Source organism: Grus americana, chromosome 11 (assembly GCF_028858705.1).
Source record: "Grus americana isolate bGruAme1 chromosome 11, bGruAme1.mat, whole genome shotgun sequence".
NCBI lineage: Eukaryota > Metazoa > Chordata > Aves > Gruiformes > Gruidae > Grus > Grus americana.
In genome coordinates, this window is record NC_072862.1 from 13,591,224 (window position 1) to 13,610,392 (window position 19,169).

General features: G+C 48.8%; 1 long non-coding RNA gene across 2 annotated transcripts; it reads left to right on the forward strand.

Moving 5' to 3' along the window:
- Window positions 1-1,070: 1,070 nt before the first annotated feature.
- LOC129211576 (uncharacterized) lies at window positions 1,071-18,844 on the forward strand. Of its 2 annotated transcripts, XR_008578874.1 has the most exons (8): window positions 1,071-1,737; window positions 4,618-4,695; window positions 5,199-5,273; window positions 5,968-6,097; window positions 8,794-9,002; window positions 9,225-9,406; window positions 12,048-12,211; window positions 16,753-18,844. It is a non-coding gene; the product is annotated as an uncharacterized LOC129211576 (long non-coding RNA). The 2 variants fall into 2 exon arrangements; XR_008578873.1 differs by having other exon boundaries at window positions 8,794-9,406.
- Window positions 18,845-19,169: the final 325 nt, after the last annotated feature.

Below are 19,169 nucleotides of genomic sequence, written 5' to 3' on the forward strand. Positions count from 1 at the left end.
GAGTGTAAAAAGAGCAAGGGAAGAAAAAAAAAAAAAAGGTCAGAATAGGGATGCACGGTGCCATTTGACTTCTGCAACTGATGGGGCAGAAAAGACCATTGTGGATGACTGACAGTGGAAAAAACCCTCCAGATTGATGTCTGTCTTATGGGATACTGCAGTCAGCTCCGGGGTTGGCATCCTCTGCCTCGGACCAGGCAGCGAACCCCCAGTGACCATCTCCGTGGCTCAGCCCCGTCCCCAGTGGCCTTGTTTTGTCCAGCGGTTCATTTGTGCATTGATTGCTGCATTTCTCTGGGTTAGGGGCACGGATCAGCGTAGCTGCGTGGAGAGGAGCAGTTTGAAAGAGCTGTTCCCAAGCAGCGCTGCCCAGGGACACCTGTATTCGGTGGAGCACGTGCCTGCGCTGCAGGCGAGCCCTGGTTTGACTGCCTGACAGCGGGGGAAAAAACTATGGGTGTGTTACAGATGGTGCTGTGTAGCTCGTGCTGATGTTTAGGATTCAGCTGAGGTTGGGCTCAACTGAAGTTGGCTGGGAAATCTCAGCAGACAAACAGCAGCGGCTCCTTCTCGTACAACCCTGTCCTGCCACGTGAACCTCTTTCATGGGCTGGTGGAGCTACTCTTGTCTACCAAAGCAAAATGCTAGGCAAGTGGGATGGCTTGGGGAAGGGGCAGGCAGGAAGAGGTCCCCAACTCAGCCGAGCCTCTGTGGGGTGTCCCCGTTGGTGAGACCCATGCCAGAGGTGCCCTGCTCGATTTGCCGTGCTGCTGGGAACGCTCATCCCTCGCTGTCGTAATGCCAGAGCTGCACAAGTCGGGTTACACACCAGCCTTGAAAATGATTTAGGGTCCACATCAAGAGCACATCAATTATGTACCCTTGGACTTAATTATTTAGCTTGACAGGAGTCCCTCCCCTTAATTTCTTTGTCTTCTCAGACTCCCCTTTCACAACAGAGCCATGGATGCTCTGCTGGGAAGGGTGCATTGTCCTGTGTTTCTGCTCCTTCCCAGTATTGTCCAAACTCATCTGTTTTTCCCTTTCCCTTAGCAGATGAGGAAAACAAGCTCCAGACATGACTCCAGGGCAAGGCGAGGGTCTGGGCCTGTGCACCATGGCTGCTGTGCTCTGCCCTTCAGGTGTGTTGGGGACCGGACTCTTCCACCAGTTCTACACTGTGCAAATTCAGGAGGTGCTGGGGATGCTGTAGGTGAGCTGGGTGCTGGGATGAATTTTGTGATTTCCCAAGTCCTTTCTGCCACCTGGTCACCCACCAGCAGCCAGAGAAGAGGGTTCCTGCAGCCCTTCCAGGTGCTTGCTGGCAGCGCTGGGGATGCTGCCTGGGGACAATGCCTGCCCGTCACACCGAAAGCCATCACCGCACGCCATCATTCAAGTCAGCACTTTGCTCCTCTCCTCCCCCTCTCTTTTCTTCTCCTTCCATCTCTTCCTTTATCTGAACTTTTAAACCCCACGTCTGGTGCAGATTTTTACAGTAACTCAAGCCTTTGAGAATTGTTAATGCCGTGCTGTTTTCACAGCGACATTAATATGCACTGCAAAAAATGCCGAGTATCAAAAGTCGGTCACTGCTGCCGGGAGGCTGCGGGTCGTGGTGGCCACGGGAGAGCAGGAGGCAAGGACGCGACCGTGCTCCAGGGGCGCAGCTCGGGCAGGTGAGGCCCTGGATTTGACAGGATTTCCTCTCCGCGCCATCTCTTCGATGTGTCTTGGTATGTCTTTAAACATGTTTATTTTAAAACCCTTAAAAACTACCTTTTTCTAAAATAAATAAATGAAACTGAGACGAGGAGCTAGGATTTTAAAGCAACCCTACAATAACAAAGCAGTGCGTGCAGATCCGTTGTCACCAGCAACCCTACAAAAACAAAATAATACACGCAACCCCATGCAATGCTGAAACAACTGCTGTGGGCATGCAAGGGAGGAAATATATTTTACAACATCGAGCTTAACAAGACTTTGTTCTGCAGTAAACTCAGGGGTCAGAAGGGGCATGTAAGGACCAAAACACCTTGAGCAGTGTAACTTTAATGTCACGCAGCAGGCAGGGTCGTCGGACACGCGGCAAACATCGCTTCGTTAGCACAGGGTTTAATAGTCTGGAAAAGGAAAAGAAAGCAAGGTTTTGCGATGAAACAGGAAGCTCCCTCGAATCCTGGAGCCTTTGAAGAATTGTCAAAGGAATGAGAAGTCTGTATGTTTGAAAAGGCTCTGGGTTGTGGAGCCAGAGGAGGCAGGGGGACACGGGGAGGGAGGCACCGGTGCAGACCTTCTCCAGTCCCACACTCCACTCTTTGTTCCTTTTTTTTTTTTTTTAATTATTTGATGCTTTTTCATTGCTTAATTTTTTTCTCTCACGCACACATGTGCTCTCTGAGGTTAGCAGGAGTTTTCTCAGAGCAAAGCCCCAATCCTACATCAGGCCGTTGCCGGTGTGGCTTTGCCCACACCTTGCTGCAGAACAGCGAGTGGAAGTAGAACTGTGATCCAGGCTCTGCTCACGCCTGATGCACAAACCCATTTTTTTGAGGAAGTGTTTCTGGAGTTTGAAAAGGTCTGGTAAGCTGCTTTTTTTTTTTTTTGCTTTTTTTTTTAAATTTATTTCTGCCCCTTCTATTTTTTGGACACAACACTTCTGCGTGGTTGCAGGAGTAGATGGATGATGCCTCCCCTTCCCAGGCTGCCTGGGTCAGCTGAGAGTCACCAAAGAAAAATGCCTGTACAATTTCTGACCCATTTTCTCAGAGTTTGAAATACAAATATCCTGAAAAAGTGTGGTTCAGGGGCTTAGCTGTTACTAGAGGGAATCTGATTGCCACAAAACGTCATGATGATGATGAAAGGCTGTTCAGGGCTGAGTTTAAAGGTCTGTTGCATGTCCGTAAAGAGAACTGGATACTAGCCCTGAGAGAAGCTTTCAGCCTGTTGCAGGCATCGGGAGGATGCCCAGTGTGGAGGGATGCCTTTAGGCGCGTCTCTGCAGGGAATGGGTTTCATTTCCTTGCAAGCCCAAGGCGGGGAGGTTCAGCTCTTTCTTCCTACCCACCGAGGGAAACAGGATCTGCCCTTCTCCAGGCAAAAACTGCTGGTGATGAGTTGCCATTTCCCCTTGCAGGGTGCCCTCCCCGGTGCCCAGAAATGGCAAGACGTGAGCGGTGAGGTGGCTGAGAGGGAGCACCCAGCCGCTCGGCAGAGAGGGAGAGCCTGGGGAAAGGAGTCTGGAGGAAGAGCCAAGAGACTGTCATGACACTGTGCTCTCCTCTGTGCTAATTGTACGCTTGGGACCAAATTTAGCCTGGTGTAACTCCGCTGAAGTCACCAGGGATTAATTTGGCCTCTGGTGGCTCCATTGTTTTAGCTAAATGAGCCAGAAGAAGCAGCCTATTCTTATCTGCGCACAGTGGGGCGGTGACAGTAATGGCTCGGCAAGGCAGACCCCGAAAGCAGCGTGACTAGGACCCGGGATCGGGGCTACCACGAGCTGAACGGGGCTGCAAGAGGAAATGTTTTGACATTTGGGTTATAGATGGAGGCAGGCTCAGTGTGGGCGCGCTAGCAGCGCTCACCGCCGCTGCAGGCGGAGGGGAAGGAGGCTGTCAGGTTCCCTGAATATTCAGCGGTGCCGTTTGGAGTTCCTCAATTCTTCGGCCACCGGAGAGGGAAGCTGTGGCTCTGGAAGGGGCACGTGGTGTCGAAGGGGACTTCACGCCACTTCCCAGCCCGGTGAGAAAGGGAGCCCAGGCTGGAAACATCCAAAAAGCACCGTCTGCATCCCTGGGCTGCTTGTGGCTGGGAAGGAGGGATGGGATGGAGCACGGGCTTGCGCAGGGCTAGAGGAGATGTCTTGGGCAAAAGTTTTGGCCGCTGGCCCAAGGCAGCATGCCAGTTTGGTATGCTGCGAATTCCCTCAAACTTCTGGGAAATTCAGGATGAGTTTGAGTTGTGATTTTTCCAGCCCAGGATAGGTGCCAGCTGTTTCCAAGCAGAGAGGCAGGCGTTTGCTGGATGGGCTGCGGGAGCCACGTGCCTCGGCCAGCCGGCATCCAGCCTTGCGGCAGGCGGTTTTGGAGGGGGAATGGAGCAGGCAATGGAGATGGGACTGTTGTCCCCCTTCCCTTGCCCAGCTGCTGCACCCAATCGCCCTTTTTCATTCTGTACCCGCTGGGCAGATAAGCACAAGACTTCAGTCTCCGAGACTGTCAACCTGACGCTTTTCACCGTGGCTAAACGTGCTTTACAGAGAGTACAAAGGCAGATCTTCTTCTGAGGACGGAGATAACAATAGGTAGGAAGGGAGCAGAGAGCAGACCTGGAGCCTCGCTGCTCCCAGCACTGTTGTACCTCCGCAGCCGAACAGGCGCATTCCCAGCGTCCGGGGCCGGATAATAAGCAGAGCCGCAGCAGCTATTCAGGAGGCTCTGACCCTGGCTAGGTAACTACATAATGAGCCTGTTTGAATTGCTCCCGTCCCTGCCAAAGGGGTGGGATCAGGGGATGCTTTTGTTTGCAATAATGAACCTGTAATTATGCTACATTTCTTGGTTTTAGCCACATTTTTTGTGTGTGTGTTGTTCTCTTTGTATTGACAGATTTATGGCCAGGATACTCCGCTGCACCACCAGCCGTACGGCACTGTGTGGAGACTGTCTGACTGTCGTCTCGGAAAGGTGTGGGGAGAGGGGGAGAAGGGGGGGGGTGTCTTTGCAGCCCCTGAAGGGTTAAATAAATACATTAAAATTAATAAAAACAGCAGAGGCGCCGCCTTTCCAAAAGTCACTGGTTTCAGCAAGGGAAAAAAAAAAAACCCAAACCTTCTGAGCTCCAGGTGAATTAAAAAAAAAAAAAAGTAGGGAACGATTAAACTACATAAATAAATAAATAACACACACCAGATTCAGCTCCAAGGCGCTCAATAAAATTACACTTTGAAATGCAAGGATTAAGCAGGGTAGGTGACAAGGTAACTTTGTTAACAGGCTAATCTCTCGCCTTAACAGAGACAGGGGATTTACATCTGACTGCACAAAACTGCTTTATGGTCTCTTTTTTTCCAGCTGGAGATGGTAGGAAGGGGGCAGGATGACATGGGACAGGGCTGGATGTTTTAGAACTATTTGTAAGATGGGTTTAAACGGTGCTCTTTTTTTTTCCCTTTTTTTTTTTTTTTAAGGTTTGTTTGTGAGTTTTTTAAGCAAGACTGCATGGAAATGTGTCACCAATAATCAGCTGTTTCCAAACAGTTCAGGTAGGGGATGATGAAGATGTCACGGGATGATGAATAATTGGGTAAAAGCATTGGTGGTGCCATTTCTCACTAAATAGTTTTATTTGCTTTCTTATAAAAAGCCAGAAGGCAGCGTGGGTTATTCAAAATGTTATGTCAGGACTTCTTTGCCCTGAGCCTTTCCCTGAATTTCAGCACTTCTTCACCAAGGGATGTGTGAAATCTAACTTGAGGTTACTTTTTTCAAATGGTCCCTCTGTTCTTTGTGGGGGAAAAAATAAAATACAAAAATTTTTAAGAAAAGCTTTATGTCTTTACATTTCTGTCCATTACTAAAATGTGACAATGATGGGCGGATGAATCTGAAATGAGACCTGGATCCCCCTGTGAGGGTTCATTCACCCACTTCACTGTACCAGAGTCCAGCCACCCCTGCCATCCCTCCCTCCCGCAGCAGGCAGAGCGCTCCTCGCTTTGCCGTTTAGCTCTCGTGAATGTCAGTGTGGATCTCCACGGTGAACCAGGGGAGATGCAGCGGAGCAATGAGAAGTTCAAACCTTCTCCAGGCTTCTTTGTTTCTGGATAAAAATGACAATGAGAAAGCCATCTCCTCTATAATGTTCATTTGAAATTCAACAGAAAACAGCAGGCTGAACATGTTCTCTGGTTTTAAATAGATCTGGTGAAAGTATTTATCATGTCGTCTTTGTTGCAGCATTGATGGGGTATTTGTACTGGCTGCAGGCAGAAGGGCTGATCCTGGAAGGAAACTTGGTGTGAAGTCCCCAGCCCATTTACAGATTCACATGCTGGACCATTTCTGGATGAGATTTCAGCTTTCTCAGGTGAGCGAAGGTGATCTCATCTATGAGGGAACGGGAACCGAGATCCTAGTGAAGGAGGCTGTAGTCCCCCTTCTGCCACTGGGCCAGGAGAAAGTTGCTTTTCCCTTTGCTTTCACGCCTGGGTAGCAAGAGGGAAGATGGTTTCACACGGGAGGGTTGTGAGCCTCAGTTTAGTATGACTGTTAAAATGTTTCCAAGCCATCAGCCCAAAGCATCTTCTCTACTAACACTGAAAAAACAAAAAAATGATGTGGTCGAGCATCACCCACCAGCCTCTGAACCTCAGGGTTATGCCTGTTCCTGCGTTTCAAGCTACCTTTGCAGGAAGGTGCGTGTAAAGGCTTGGCGGTGCATCTGCCCAAAGCAACCATGGCCAGCTTGCCTACGGACGTGCCGGCAGGTTGTGGAGCCGACGGAAGCCCAGGCAGAGGTCACAGCCGCAGAGGTGCGGCAGGAGGGGAGACTGTGGGACAGGACAGGGCTGTTGGACAGCACGGCAGGCCACCGTTTCCCCTGGGGAGCCATCCGACTCTCCAAAGAAAATGCTCAACTTTGGGCTGAGTTAAGTGAACTTGATAGAAGTGCTCATCCAAGCCCCAGCCATGACTTGGCCAGTGGGGACCTGGAGCGTTACGTTGAGACCCCTCAGCAGCGATAACCAGAGTACACCTCTGCACAGCTTGTGGGGGACAATGAAACTTGTCCGCTTGCCACTGCCCAAGGGCTCAAATTTGCACCAGGGCTGTGCAGGCTGCCGCGTGTGTGCCAGGTCCCAGCAGAGCTTGTTGGAGGTGGACTGCTTGCTGTGAGCACACCGAGCACTTTCCCAAGCATGCATGGAACAGAGAATATGAATTACCCGCTTTAAAAATCAGACGTAACCCCCAACTCTGAAGTTTATCCACCGTTTAGGTGCTAAAACATATTCAAACTGAGCAGCAGACACTTATTCTGTGCAGGAATCTGACCAATTGTTTCCCTTCCCTCTCTTGTCCTTATACCTTAAATCATTTTGACCTTTAATTGGCCCTAATTTGCCCACAGACGGCCCTGGGACCCTTCAACACATTTGCTTGTAATTGGGTCCCTTTGTTATTTTTCCAGAGAGCCACCGCTGGTTGTTTCTTTTTGAAAACATTGCGGCGTGTCATTGAGAGCGGAGCCGCTTTTAAATTAGCCCTGCTGGGGGCCAGGAGAGCCCTGTGAAAAGCCCAGCAGAGAGAGACAGAGCTATCTAAACGCAATTATCATATCACTGAGAAAACGTGAAACCAGCCCGAGCTTAAGCAAACATCACACGCCCCTCGGCTGGAGGGTGGTAAATACTTTGCTGGGAGGCACGGGGTTGAACGCCACGGAAGAGGTTATCCTGCCATCCCACGTTTCAGCCGGCAAAGTGGCGAGCGTCTCTTTGCCTCTCGCTCGCTACAGCTGGGGACGTAACTTGGCGATGCGTTTTCCTCGGTGGTTTTATTTAAATCCACCTTATTTCAGCGAGCGATTGCTCTGGTACAGCTACGGGGCACTGCGCCGCAGAGCAGCCATAGGAAAGTCCAGGAGAGGAGCAGCAATAGCAGTGAGCGACTGTATTAGCAGACGGCGCTTCCCGAGTAAGGCCCTGTGTGCGCTATTAATCTGGCTGTGGCCACAGTTTGCCCCTAGCCCCGCTCATAATGTCATCAAGATCTTAACTGTCCAAAGCGAAGTTAGAACAGCAAGGGATAATACCGCAGCTAGATAGCATCTGCACTGCCTCTTGCGCTAATGGACAGTTGTTCTGTAACTGAGTCTCCCGGTTCAGTTAGCCCTGCAGCATGGAGACCTCGCTTTAATATTAGCTCCGTGCAGACCTTAAAATCAAGTTAAGTTACAGTGCTGTCAAGCTTCTGACCACGGGTGGTTGTGCCGATGGTCCTCTTGTCACCAGCTGAGACTGAAGCTGGTGCCCAAGCAGCTGGGAGCTGCAGGATATCCATAAAGTTATTTTAGTACCAGATCTCAAATCTGGTTTACCTTCTGTGACTTCAAGCATCCATGCAGGCAGCACCGCAGGCTTCTGCCGCCTTGGTTAGCACAATACATCTCACATTGTACTGAAAATCAAGTGAGCCATGGCTGGCAAAAGCTAGGGCTGGATTTCTGCCCTGCAGAGGGGAGTTTTGTATCAGGTCACTCTGTCCGTGTGTGGCTCTCCAAGGAAAAGACACTGCTGTTTTCACCTGGCTGACGCTAGTGGTCAACAGCAATCGAGGAGGACTTGCTGCTCTGCAAAGGTAGCGGGTATGATGATGCCTCCTCTCCCCTGAGGTTGCGCGCTGATACAGGCATGGCAAGATGGTGATTGCAATGTAAAAGGCATATGTTTGGAAGAAAGACACAGTCCTGCCCTACCAGCATGGCTGTTAAATCTTAGCTGAAGCCAGCAGAGATGGGCCCTTACAAACAGGCAAACCTCACAAGTCCTACATTGCCCATGGGTATTTCTCATTCTGAGGGGCCGGAAGCTGTAATTTCTAATGGTCAAGGCATCTAATTAGAGTTGAAGGTAAGTGAAATTAGCTCAGTAAAGTGCCTCTTAATAGTTGGCAGCAAGACTCCTAGTTGTATAAAGCTCCTACCATAATTTGGCAACACGTAACTGGCTTTGAGGTGCTGGGGGAAGTCGTCCATCGAAGTGTTCTCCCTTCTCTCCCCAGATCAGACCCTGGTTTCCCAGAGCCATGCGAAAGGGGCAGCGCTCCTCTGCCCAAACCTCCGCTGGCCGGAGCAACTCACCTGAAACACCAAGCTCTGAACGCTGCTGGCACGGAGAGGCTCCTGGGTGCGACCGGAGTGCAGGTTTCATCCAGAGGATCACCTGTAGTCTGCAACTGCAACCAAGGCCAAGGAAAGTCCTTTTCTAAAGGTAACACGGAGCCAACAGGCTTGGGAGTGAGGTTTGGGGTCCACATGCTGCACCCAGGCATGGCTGGGCCCTCCTTGGAGGAGGGACTGGGTACAAGGAGCACAGCTCTGCCAAGGCAGGGCTGGACACTTTGGAGTCTGCAAAACTGAAAGTGGGAAGCATTTTTGTGGTCATCTTCAGCATCTGCATCTCTCTTCTGATTTAACTGTACATTTTTCCCAGCTTTTTCTGATGTTTCTGTCCAGCTTACTCGGGATCCAATGCATTTTATTTCTGCTAATGAGGTTCTGGTGAGATGCGGGCTCTTACTGGAGTTCAGCAGTGGATCCCTGCTGTAAGAGAGGACAGCGCGCACCCCAAAGTGTTTACAGTGTCAGGCCCAGTCCTGGCAGACGCTGGTCCGCGTAAGTATTTTTAGACACATGATCCTTCTCCTCAAGCTCAGAGTGCCCAGGATTCTTGCATATGTAAATGTTTGCAAAGTCAGAACTCTGTTTCTATTGCCTTTTTACTAATTTAAGTTTATATTTAAGCTTCTGATGTTCAGTTCAATGTTTTAATCCACCCATAATTTTAAGGAAAGGGGGTTTTGTTTTGCTTTTTAAGCAGATGTCTGAAATGTTCTTTCTGAGTTCAGCATGTTGCTGCAGTAGATACAAAATCTGGGTCCGGTGGTTTGAGTTGGGGTCTCTGGTTTTGGGCAAGGATGAAGGACCATGAGAACTGTTCTGTACAAAGCCTTATCGCCCCATCGCCATTCCTGGCGCTCTTTTGTCTCGGTTGCTGCTAGGACATGTTTTCTCATGTCAGACCATTATATAGGTCTGTGCTTGATGCTGAGTCAGAAAGCTGGTCATCTGTCCTGCCTTTGAGCAAGACAAGCACAGCAGGGCATGCCTGCATATGCCAGCTCCTCTTACGAGCCCAAAGACTTTCTGGGGGCTTGACAAAGCCAAAGCATCACCCTGGCACAGGAAGGAGATGTCCACGTCATGGAAGCCCTCTGACAGTACTGCTTTGGTCTGATCTGGGTTAGAGACAAAATGCCTCGCTGGTAGGGGATGGTGGCAATGGAGTTTGCTCCTGCCATGCTCTGATTGCAGCGCATGGAGAAGCAGAGGATACTGGCCTTCAGGGCTGTCAGTCCAGCACTAGAAAATTCCCCTTTTGACAATTCTGGTTTTTATTAAAACAAAAAAAAGCCTGAGCAGTCAGGCAGGAAGAAATTGTATTTTTCCAAAATACTCAGTGATGAATTTGGGAAAATTGGAGGGAGGCCAAGGAACTACAGCAGAGAGTGAAAGTTGGGTGACTTTCCCGGGAGTGACCAGGGAAGCTTTCAAAGCCAACCCCCCGCCTTCCCCACCACCGCCACAGGAGAGCAAAAACCTTGGCGTGCAGAGGAGCCGCTGCCACCACCGCTGCCTCCTTTTCTTGCTGCTAGATAAAGAGGACAGACTCTCCTTTTTCAACCCATTCTGCTCACACAATGGGAGAGGGGGATCAGCGCCAAAATTACAAGTGTGAGCCCTTAATGCATCAGGTTGAACAATGGGCTTCGGAGGCGTCTGCCTTGTCGCGAGGAGCAGTACAGCTAGTTCTGACTACCCAGTGCCATGGAAAAAAACCTCATTGTCCTGGCGCAATGCTCCCCAGAATGAAAACACCCTCCTCCTCCTTTCTTCAGCTTCCTAATGGGAAGCAAAATAACAAACCAGGCCCACAATTAAACAAACACACCACTAACCGAGCAGAGCTCAAGTGTAACAGATGTTGTTGCAGTTGGACCAGGCTGGGGGCCGGGAGCGAGCTGCGCTGGCTGGCTGCAGCTCCCAGGATGCTGTCACTGCGAGGGTTTCTTTGCCACACCATGACCTTCTCCTCCCTCCACCAATCTTCATTTTTCTCTGGTGTGCCTCTTCCTTGCTCTCATCCTCCTCTCGGCGCATCCCTTCCGCTTGTCCCACCTGGCTGCCCCACTTCATCCCGACATCTTGTTCATCACAGATGGTGATTTTCATTTTTTAACACTCAAAGCCACAGATTTTATTTCAGAAAAGCCCAAGAGAAGGTGCAAAATCACTTCAATGTACCTTTCAGACCATTTTACTATAGAAGACTATAACAATTTTTCTCCATTTCTTTTTTTCTTGCTTGGATCCGCTGCAGGGTCCAGCTCTGTCGCCTTACCAGCACGCAGTCTCCACGAGGATGCTTAATGCCACCTCCCAGTTCCTGCAGCCCTGAGTTTAGTGACTGCAGTGCACATGCCTGGGGGGCTGCAGCTGGGCAGACGTGAGATCCCCACCCCAAAAATGCTGCCCCCGCTCTTGCTACTCCCAAAAATCACTGGCGTCTCTGTTAACACAAGAAATTTGGTGTTGGAGAGGTGGCAGAGATGGATAAAGAAGGGCAAGCAAAAGGGAAGCTGTGTCATTTCCATATTCGGCTGAATCCATCTTCTCTGGGGTTTCACAGCTCTGGTGCAGTCCGTGATGGGGGGGGTCTTATTACCTCTGAGGCTTTAAGTCCCTAAGTCCCCACCTGGCACCGACTGATGCTTCTGACAGCCTATGCATTCCTCAGCTTTGCTGGGATCTGTTAATTCCAGGTTCACGTCAAAGGGACCAACATCATTTGGCACATCGCAGAGCCAGAGGCTGATTGGCCTTCCTCAGTCCCCTGGAAAGCTGTGCCAGGGTCATGCACTGCTGGAGGAACCAGAAGGACTCAGGGGTTCGGTGAGAGCCCAGCAGCCCTCTGGGGTTGGGCACAGTCTGCTCAGGCTTTTGTGTCACTCCCTAGAGCAAAACTTCCCACCAACATCTCGCTGAGGTGCTTTGAAGAGGAATACAGGGCTGTAACATGGGGCATCTGTGCCCACACACATTTTCAGCTTGTCTTTCTTTCTACTTGCTCTTGCAAGTACAAAGTCCTGTGCAGTGGGGTTTTGCCTTGCCCCAGGCTGCCATAGCACAGCGAATTCTGCAACTATTAATAGAAGCTTCAAGATGTAAGTAAAGTTACTTCTCTTTCTCCTTCAAGCAGGGGAGCTGGAAGAAATGGGAAAATCCCTGAAATCTTCCCTGAGCTGCCTCAGAACAGGGACTGGACCAGCCCAGAGGCCCTCAGAGCCCCAGCTCACCAGCACAGTTTGGGACTGGAGCATCCCCACCTGCCATGGCCAGCAGTGCTGTGGGGTGGAGCAGGTAAGCAGCTCAGAGTGAAGCCTTGCTTGGTTTACCGTGTTCGTTAGGTGAGACGGGCTGGATACCCTGGGCCACTGGCAATATTAAGCCAACGCCAGCTCTCAATGCTCTGCTTTGGTAAAGAGCCAGCCAAATGCACGGCCACTATGGACCAGGTCTGCTAGTTCACCTCTCCAGTGGTCAGAGAGCAAGAGCAGTACAGCCACAGCTGGCTCTAGTCAGAACCGGCTCTCATGTGCTCGCTAGCGCAGCGCTGAGTGAGATTTCCACTTGTACGACAAACTTGTGAACAAACAACAGGGAGCCCTTAGCAAAAGGCACCTCTGCTGTCAAACCCTCCCTCCAGTTCAAAATGAAAACCAAGTCCAAGCGAACATCCAGGTATTCCAGACCAATGTGGCGCTGAAGATAAATCACAGCAAGCCAAGCAACCACATATCGGTTTACTTATCACCTAAGATTTGGGGTTTTATACTTTTGAACTACTTACACTGAGGCAAAGTACCTCAGATGGAAAATTTGATCGGGGTATTGGGTTTTACTTCCTTTTTCACAGTTGATATGCACAATGTGTGCACATACGTGACTGCACGTTTGATAAATACAGCAGCAGTTTTACAAGGTTGGCTCCATTAGAACAGTTGATGACATGAACTAAAATGACTAGGAATTACCATCTAGAAGTGGATGTAAAATTATCAGACCTCAAGAAACTCAGGAGAAATCCTGTCCTATAAAACACTAGTGCTTTGTTCAAAAAAACACATCTCTCTTCTCACTGTCCTTCATTCTTCACCCCACCCCTTTTTTTCTCTCATTTGAAACTCAAATTTACCTCTGTTCAATTCCTGCTCTGTTACCCACAGCATCTTTTATTTTCCCAGCAGCTTGGCAACGTAGATTTTGCGACTAAGACCTAGAAAGACACACCTTGTTCTAGTAACGTATCTGGGCTGTGGTTGCACAGCAGTCTCCACCCTCACGCTGGCTCTGGGGCTCACTGGATCCTGCTCAGGGTGCTTAGCAGCAAAAAAAAAGTCATTTTTGGTTGGGTTAGTTTTATGCCACCTCATCATGTTGGGGCAATTCTTTACAGGGTCATGTGAGAAAGGGAGTGGAAAAGAGGAAGCCCATGTAGGGACAGCAGTGCTCAGCAGAGAGGTTGGCTAGGGATGCTGCAGAGCTGCTGCCCCCAGCCCCATTTTTTTAAGGATGGTACATATATACCTTGTATGCATGTTTGTCCTGATTCTTGCTCAAGGCATCGACCTGAACATGCTGTTTAACAGCAGTCCTGCGCTTAGTCCCATCCCAGAGAAGACCTATGTGGCTTCTGTATTTTAAAGTCCGTTTAATTTAAGGTCTTCTGTAAGCAGGACTATTTTGATAGAGCTGGGGAGGTGATGACACAAATAGTTGACGACACAAATAGTTATGCTGGCAGATCACAAGAGGTGGCAACCTCTGGATGGGAGCCATGAAAAGCAGCTGTGGACAGACACCTCTGCACGGAGCTCAGCTGCAGCTGAAACAGGATGCACAACTGAGGGCTTCAGTCACCATTTCATCAGGTCAAAGGAAGGGGCAGGGTGAATCAGTCCAGAGCAAATGAAAACTATTCTGAACGTCTGCTCATAAAACCAAAGGGAACTTTTTTGCTGAGATTTGAAAAGATTTGGCTAATCCTCTGCCATTCTGTTATTTCTATTGTCAATCTAGTGCCTGGTTTAATTCCCGTCCGAGACAAAAGCAGAAATGCCAGGATACCACAAGTAGTTGTTGGTGTCTGTAGTTCTTCAGGCCAGGTAGAAGCAGAAGTAGTGGGGATTTCTCACGAATTATCCACCCGGTTTCTAAAAGTGTGTCTGTACAGTTTTGAGTGTCTCAGCCTCTTTTAGAGCAGATACTGTGAGGCACCAGCGTTAGCAGCCTTTCTGACTCTGATTTGGCTGCAGCATATCAGATACCTCAGACCCCATGAGCTCTTGAGAGGTATAACCTCCGTGCATTGCTTCAGGTCTGACTGAGCATTTGTTGGAAAGAGAAGGTAAAGTGAAGGGGAAACACCCTGTGTGACACAGAATGAGGAATGCAGGCAGGACTGAGCGAGGTTAAAAGATGCTGCGTGACGGCAATTCCCAACCATTGTAACAGCCCTCAGGAGAGCTGCTATGAACTGGAACAGTTTGTAACAGCCCTGAGGGACCAGGGCCAGAGCAAGGGAGCTATCAGCCAGCTTTGTCCCCCTCACAGGACTGAAGCTCAGCATGACTTGGAAAGCAAAGGATCTGGTTTTTCGCTCTGGGAAAGGATGTCAACTGATTAGGAGTCTTCTGATGAAAAGTGCAAAACCGGAGCATCACATAACCCTGTGATCTGCTCACCTTTAATCCAGTGACTGCTTTCACTTTCAGATCCTTCTTCTGTCCCTCCTGGACAGAGCCCTCACTTTTGCAGAGGGACAATGTGACATCATGCTCATGCAGGCCGGGAGGAGCTTTGCTCATTCCAGTGCCACCATCAGGAGGAAAACGTGCCTTTTCTCTGCAGCCAGACCAGCCCCAGAGGAGCCCTTAACCCTCAGGCCACTGGTGACAGACCGCCTGACATCCACCCATGCCTACAAGCATGCAGCAAGATTTCTCTGATGCAAAGCCCCTTTGGCCATGTGCTGCTATGTGGGGCATCCTCCATGCTCTTTGCATTTCAATCGCATGCATCTACATCCAATCATCTGGGAATCTTATCGTAACTCACATAGTCCCCTCTGCTCCGTAATTACAGAGGCCAAACAAAGAGGGTCCTTAAACTGTTTGTGAGTCAGGTGATCAGGATGTGGCTGAAGGTATCAAAACTTCCAGCAGTAAAGGGGACATCATCCTTAGCTAACCCCCTTCAGGGGCTGGTATGTGGCAAGCACTGGAATGCACCACTTTTCTTCATCATGCTTGATAGAATTACTTTCAGTGTTATTTAAAGCTCTGACTAATCGCATGGCAATGGCCAGGTTTATAATGCAACAGTGTGTAGCCTGGAGCAAATTCTGGCATAGTTACACTGCGTAAATTCCCCCATTAGAAATGACACTGCATTGGCGTTGTGTACAAAGCAGCCGTGGTCCAGTCAACTGGCTCTGTGAAAACCTGTCTGACAATTGTTTACCCTGTTGGTATCTTACTGACACTTCCTACAATGATGAAACTGTTCCGCGGACAGCGAATGGGAGCCAAAGGCTTGAACGAGTCTCTCGTTTCCTCTCGCTCCCTTCAAATGTGGTTGTTGTCTTGCCTGGTTTTCTCCGGGTGAGGGTTTGCTCGGTTCTGACCTCTCTGAAATAGAAAGAGAAGCATATGGGTATGGTACAAATCACAAAAGCCCAAAGAAATCCTGGTCGGGGTTGCATCATTTGCCACAAGGAGCGATTACTCCCCATGGCCTTGTCCCTTCACTGCAGTGGGATTATGGACCATTTTAGGATTTGTTCCGACCTGGCATTGCCTTGCGCCGTGGCAGGGAGCGGGAGCCAAGCGGTGTTCCCGGTGCTTTGTGGCACGTGCCAACAGAGCGGCAGGGCATCACGATGGGCTAATATGTCAGACCCTGGCACGTTGCGCTGCAAAATGGTTGCACGAGATATTTGTTTCCCGCCGCAGCATCAGGGCTGTGGCACATTTGAACAGCCTGATGCGAGGGAGGCTGCCCTCTCGGTTGGGAGGAGGATGAAACTCTCAGGGCTGAGGCCAACACTATTTGGGCAAAGGAAGCCAAACTAATTTCCAGTTCTGGAGCACTGATTCAGTGTAGGACAAGGACAAATTTTGTCCTTTTCAGTCATTATCTTGTATAAGGATAAGAAAAAAAAATATTGGGAAATATTTTTTTTTATTGGGTAATCTGGAGAAATTCAATGAATGCAATGAATATTGGTTAGGAAAACAAAAACTTGCAGAGTGCTTCAAAGGCAGTTTTATCACCTCCCTGAGGAAGGGGAAAACTGAAAACATATCTTAAACAACGAGCTCCCTAGCAACAGAATCACAACAAATGGTGATACAGTTCAGAGGCCAGGGGACAGAGGAGTAGGACTCCAGCCTCCCTCTAACCTGGGAGACCTGAGATAATTTGAAGTATGGGGAATAGGATCTGGAGCCTTTCTAGATCTTTAATTTCAAGCTGGCTCAGGAGACCAGGAAACCTCAACACAGGCAAACGTGAGAGAGAAATAGAAGGGGGTTTGAGTTATAGCTGAAAGAGAGGGAGAAGTTGAATACCTGCATCCCTACCCGTGGAGGATTGTTCCTTGCAGTATGTGTCTATAGTGGTTAATTTACAAAATCCCAAAAGACTGAGTTTCTTCATTTCCCCATGGAATAGACTGTTCTTTAAAGGACATATTGTCGTGTCCATTTGGAAATCTTTGGGCTTTGTGCAATACAAGTAACATTGGTAGCATTGTCCATTTTCACCAGGTAAGAGCCAAACCCATTAACCCTCCCCTAAACATGGAGCAATAACCCATGTCTTTGTTTGTTTGTTTTCAGCATCATCAGGAGAGCTGTGACCTGGATGCACCGCGCAGTCTCCTTCCTAAGCAGTAAGTAACACCCCTAAGACAGAGATTTTTCCTGATGGCCAAAGTACTGAGATGCTGTTGCACATATGGGGAACGGTGGTGTGGTCCCCTTCTTCTGTTCCCAAATCCCAGTCTCCCCACACTGAGCTGGGTCCCTATGGGAATACAGTGGTTGTGCCCAGTCCAGTCCCACTCGCTGTACACCCCACTCTCCGGGGCGCGTGTCCTTGCCTCGGCGAGGAGCAGCATGGAAGAAGTTAGCGCTGCTGTTCCCTATGGCAAACCAAGCTGTGGCTAAAGGAGTATTTAGATACCCTGGGCTGCCAATTCAGAGCTTTCCTAAAACCAGCAGTAAAATTTGCCTCCGATTCCTTTTTAGGAAAAGAAGGCTGTAGTATAAAGTCCCATTTTCTAGGCATTAAAAGTTTACAACCCGCACCATTAAAAGCAGCATTCTGTGTCAAACAATGTTTGGTCTTCAGGAACAGCTAGGAGGAAAAGAGAAGGTTGCCTGTTTGTTCTACAAAACAGGAAAGCGGTTGCTTTCTATACTGTAAATATGCATTAGAAAGCTCTTATAGGCTCGTGCTGGGGATTTGATGTTTTGAACTGACTACATTCCTTACATTTTTGTATAACTGCCAAGAAAGCTAAATAAAATGGCTTTTTTAGTTTTTTCTCTAAGAATAGCCCTGCTTCTTTGTAAATATAGCAAAGGAATTGTTGATAATAATTCTTTGGGAGAATAACTGGTGTTATTGATGTTAAAAGTAGAAAGATTGCTGTTTCTCTGTCTCAGAAATACAGCTAACCAAGTAGGCTGGGACTTCAGAAAGCCTGAGCATTCCTTAGCCAGTTACTGAGATTAGACTGTTTCATTCCTGTGCCAGAAGGTGTAGAATCAGAGAAGACTGGCACCAAGGCTCAAGTAAAAAAAAAAAAAAAAATTAAAAAATTTGCATTTTCTTTCAGAATGCAAAACTGAACTTTTCCCCTCCTTGTTTGCATTTCTCAGTTTGCAGATGGTTCTGCCTTCTGCTAACTTACCCTGAAAAGCTGGGGGTTAATCTACTAAGTCTGACTCAAATATGCACAATTAATTCTTGGGCACCCCTAAACCTCCGCAGTGTTAGGTGAAGTCCCATCCTCCTGCAATATCAGCAGGCAAAGGCTGTCACCCTCAGCTAGAAGTTGACAAGTTGAGCCAAACTTTAGACTACAGGCCCCGGGCTGTTGCTGGTTTGATGCCCTTCCTACACTCAGACCTTAGATGTTTTTTGTAATGCCATATGATAAACTAGTGGCAAAACCAGGATTACAGGATGAGAATTTGAACCAGCCTATGCCATGCTCTGGCTGCTAAATATTGCTGTCATCCAGGATTGGTTCATAACCCGCTCATATGTCACTTCCAGGAAACAAAAAGGCTAAAATTAATTTTTTAGGGTTGACCGAAAGCATCTGCCTTCCCTATAGTTGAGGCAACGTCTTACAAAGGCCCCCTGTCATCAACCAGACCTGCACTTCAGTTAAGCATGCAGAGACTTGGTGCTTGTTCAACCGGGCCTCGTCAGGGCTGGTAGCCCTCGTCAGGATCATTTTTCAAAACAGAGACTCAGTGGGGCCAGGCTGCAGCGTACACTGCCCAGACGCTGCCTTCTGCTTGTTCTGACTCTGCCTCCTCCTCGTTTCCCCAGCTGCTCCCTACCTCTGCCGGAAAAGCTGGTAAATGGTGGTTCCTGATTCAACTTTGCCAGTGCTGCTCAGCAGTTTATAGGCCTCCATTATATTCTCTCACTTGTTTACTTCCCAGACTGAAACGCCTCGGTCTCTTTAGTTATTCCTCATAGAGATATAGTAGGTAAGAATAGGAAAATTTTGGGAAAAGAGGTAACCAGTCACTCCTGTCATGACTTTTTTTCCTCCTATTGTCTGTTTGGTTACGTGGTCTCCTTGTCAGTGAGCTGTACTCTATGCCAGATGGCATTTGAGGCCAAGCATCTTAGCATCTTCTGAGCCAAAGGAATCGTTTTGTGTTTCGCCTTCAAGCCTGTGCTTGTGCCACAGCTTTGATGATATTCTCTACCCAAAGCTACAATATCTAGAACGACACCAAAATTCATGGAGCCTGTAAGGGAAAGGCAACTCATCATCTCAACAAGTGACTTGTGAATGTGACGTGAAGAAGGGTGGAAGGCAGAGTTTCCACCCTGCAAGGATTTTCAAGATTTAGAAAGTTAAAACAGCCCCCAGCGGTCCCCTTATCTATCAATTTAAAACAAACAAACTAACAAAACCAACAACACCCAAAACTAGCTTGTTTTTATCAAGATTGAGAGATGCCACACAGGCTGACTACAGCATTAATGAGCTTGTCTGTGGTTT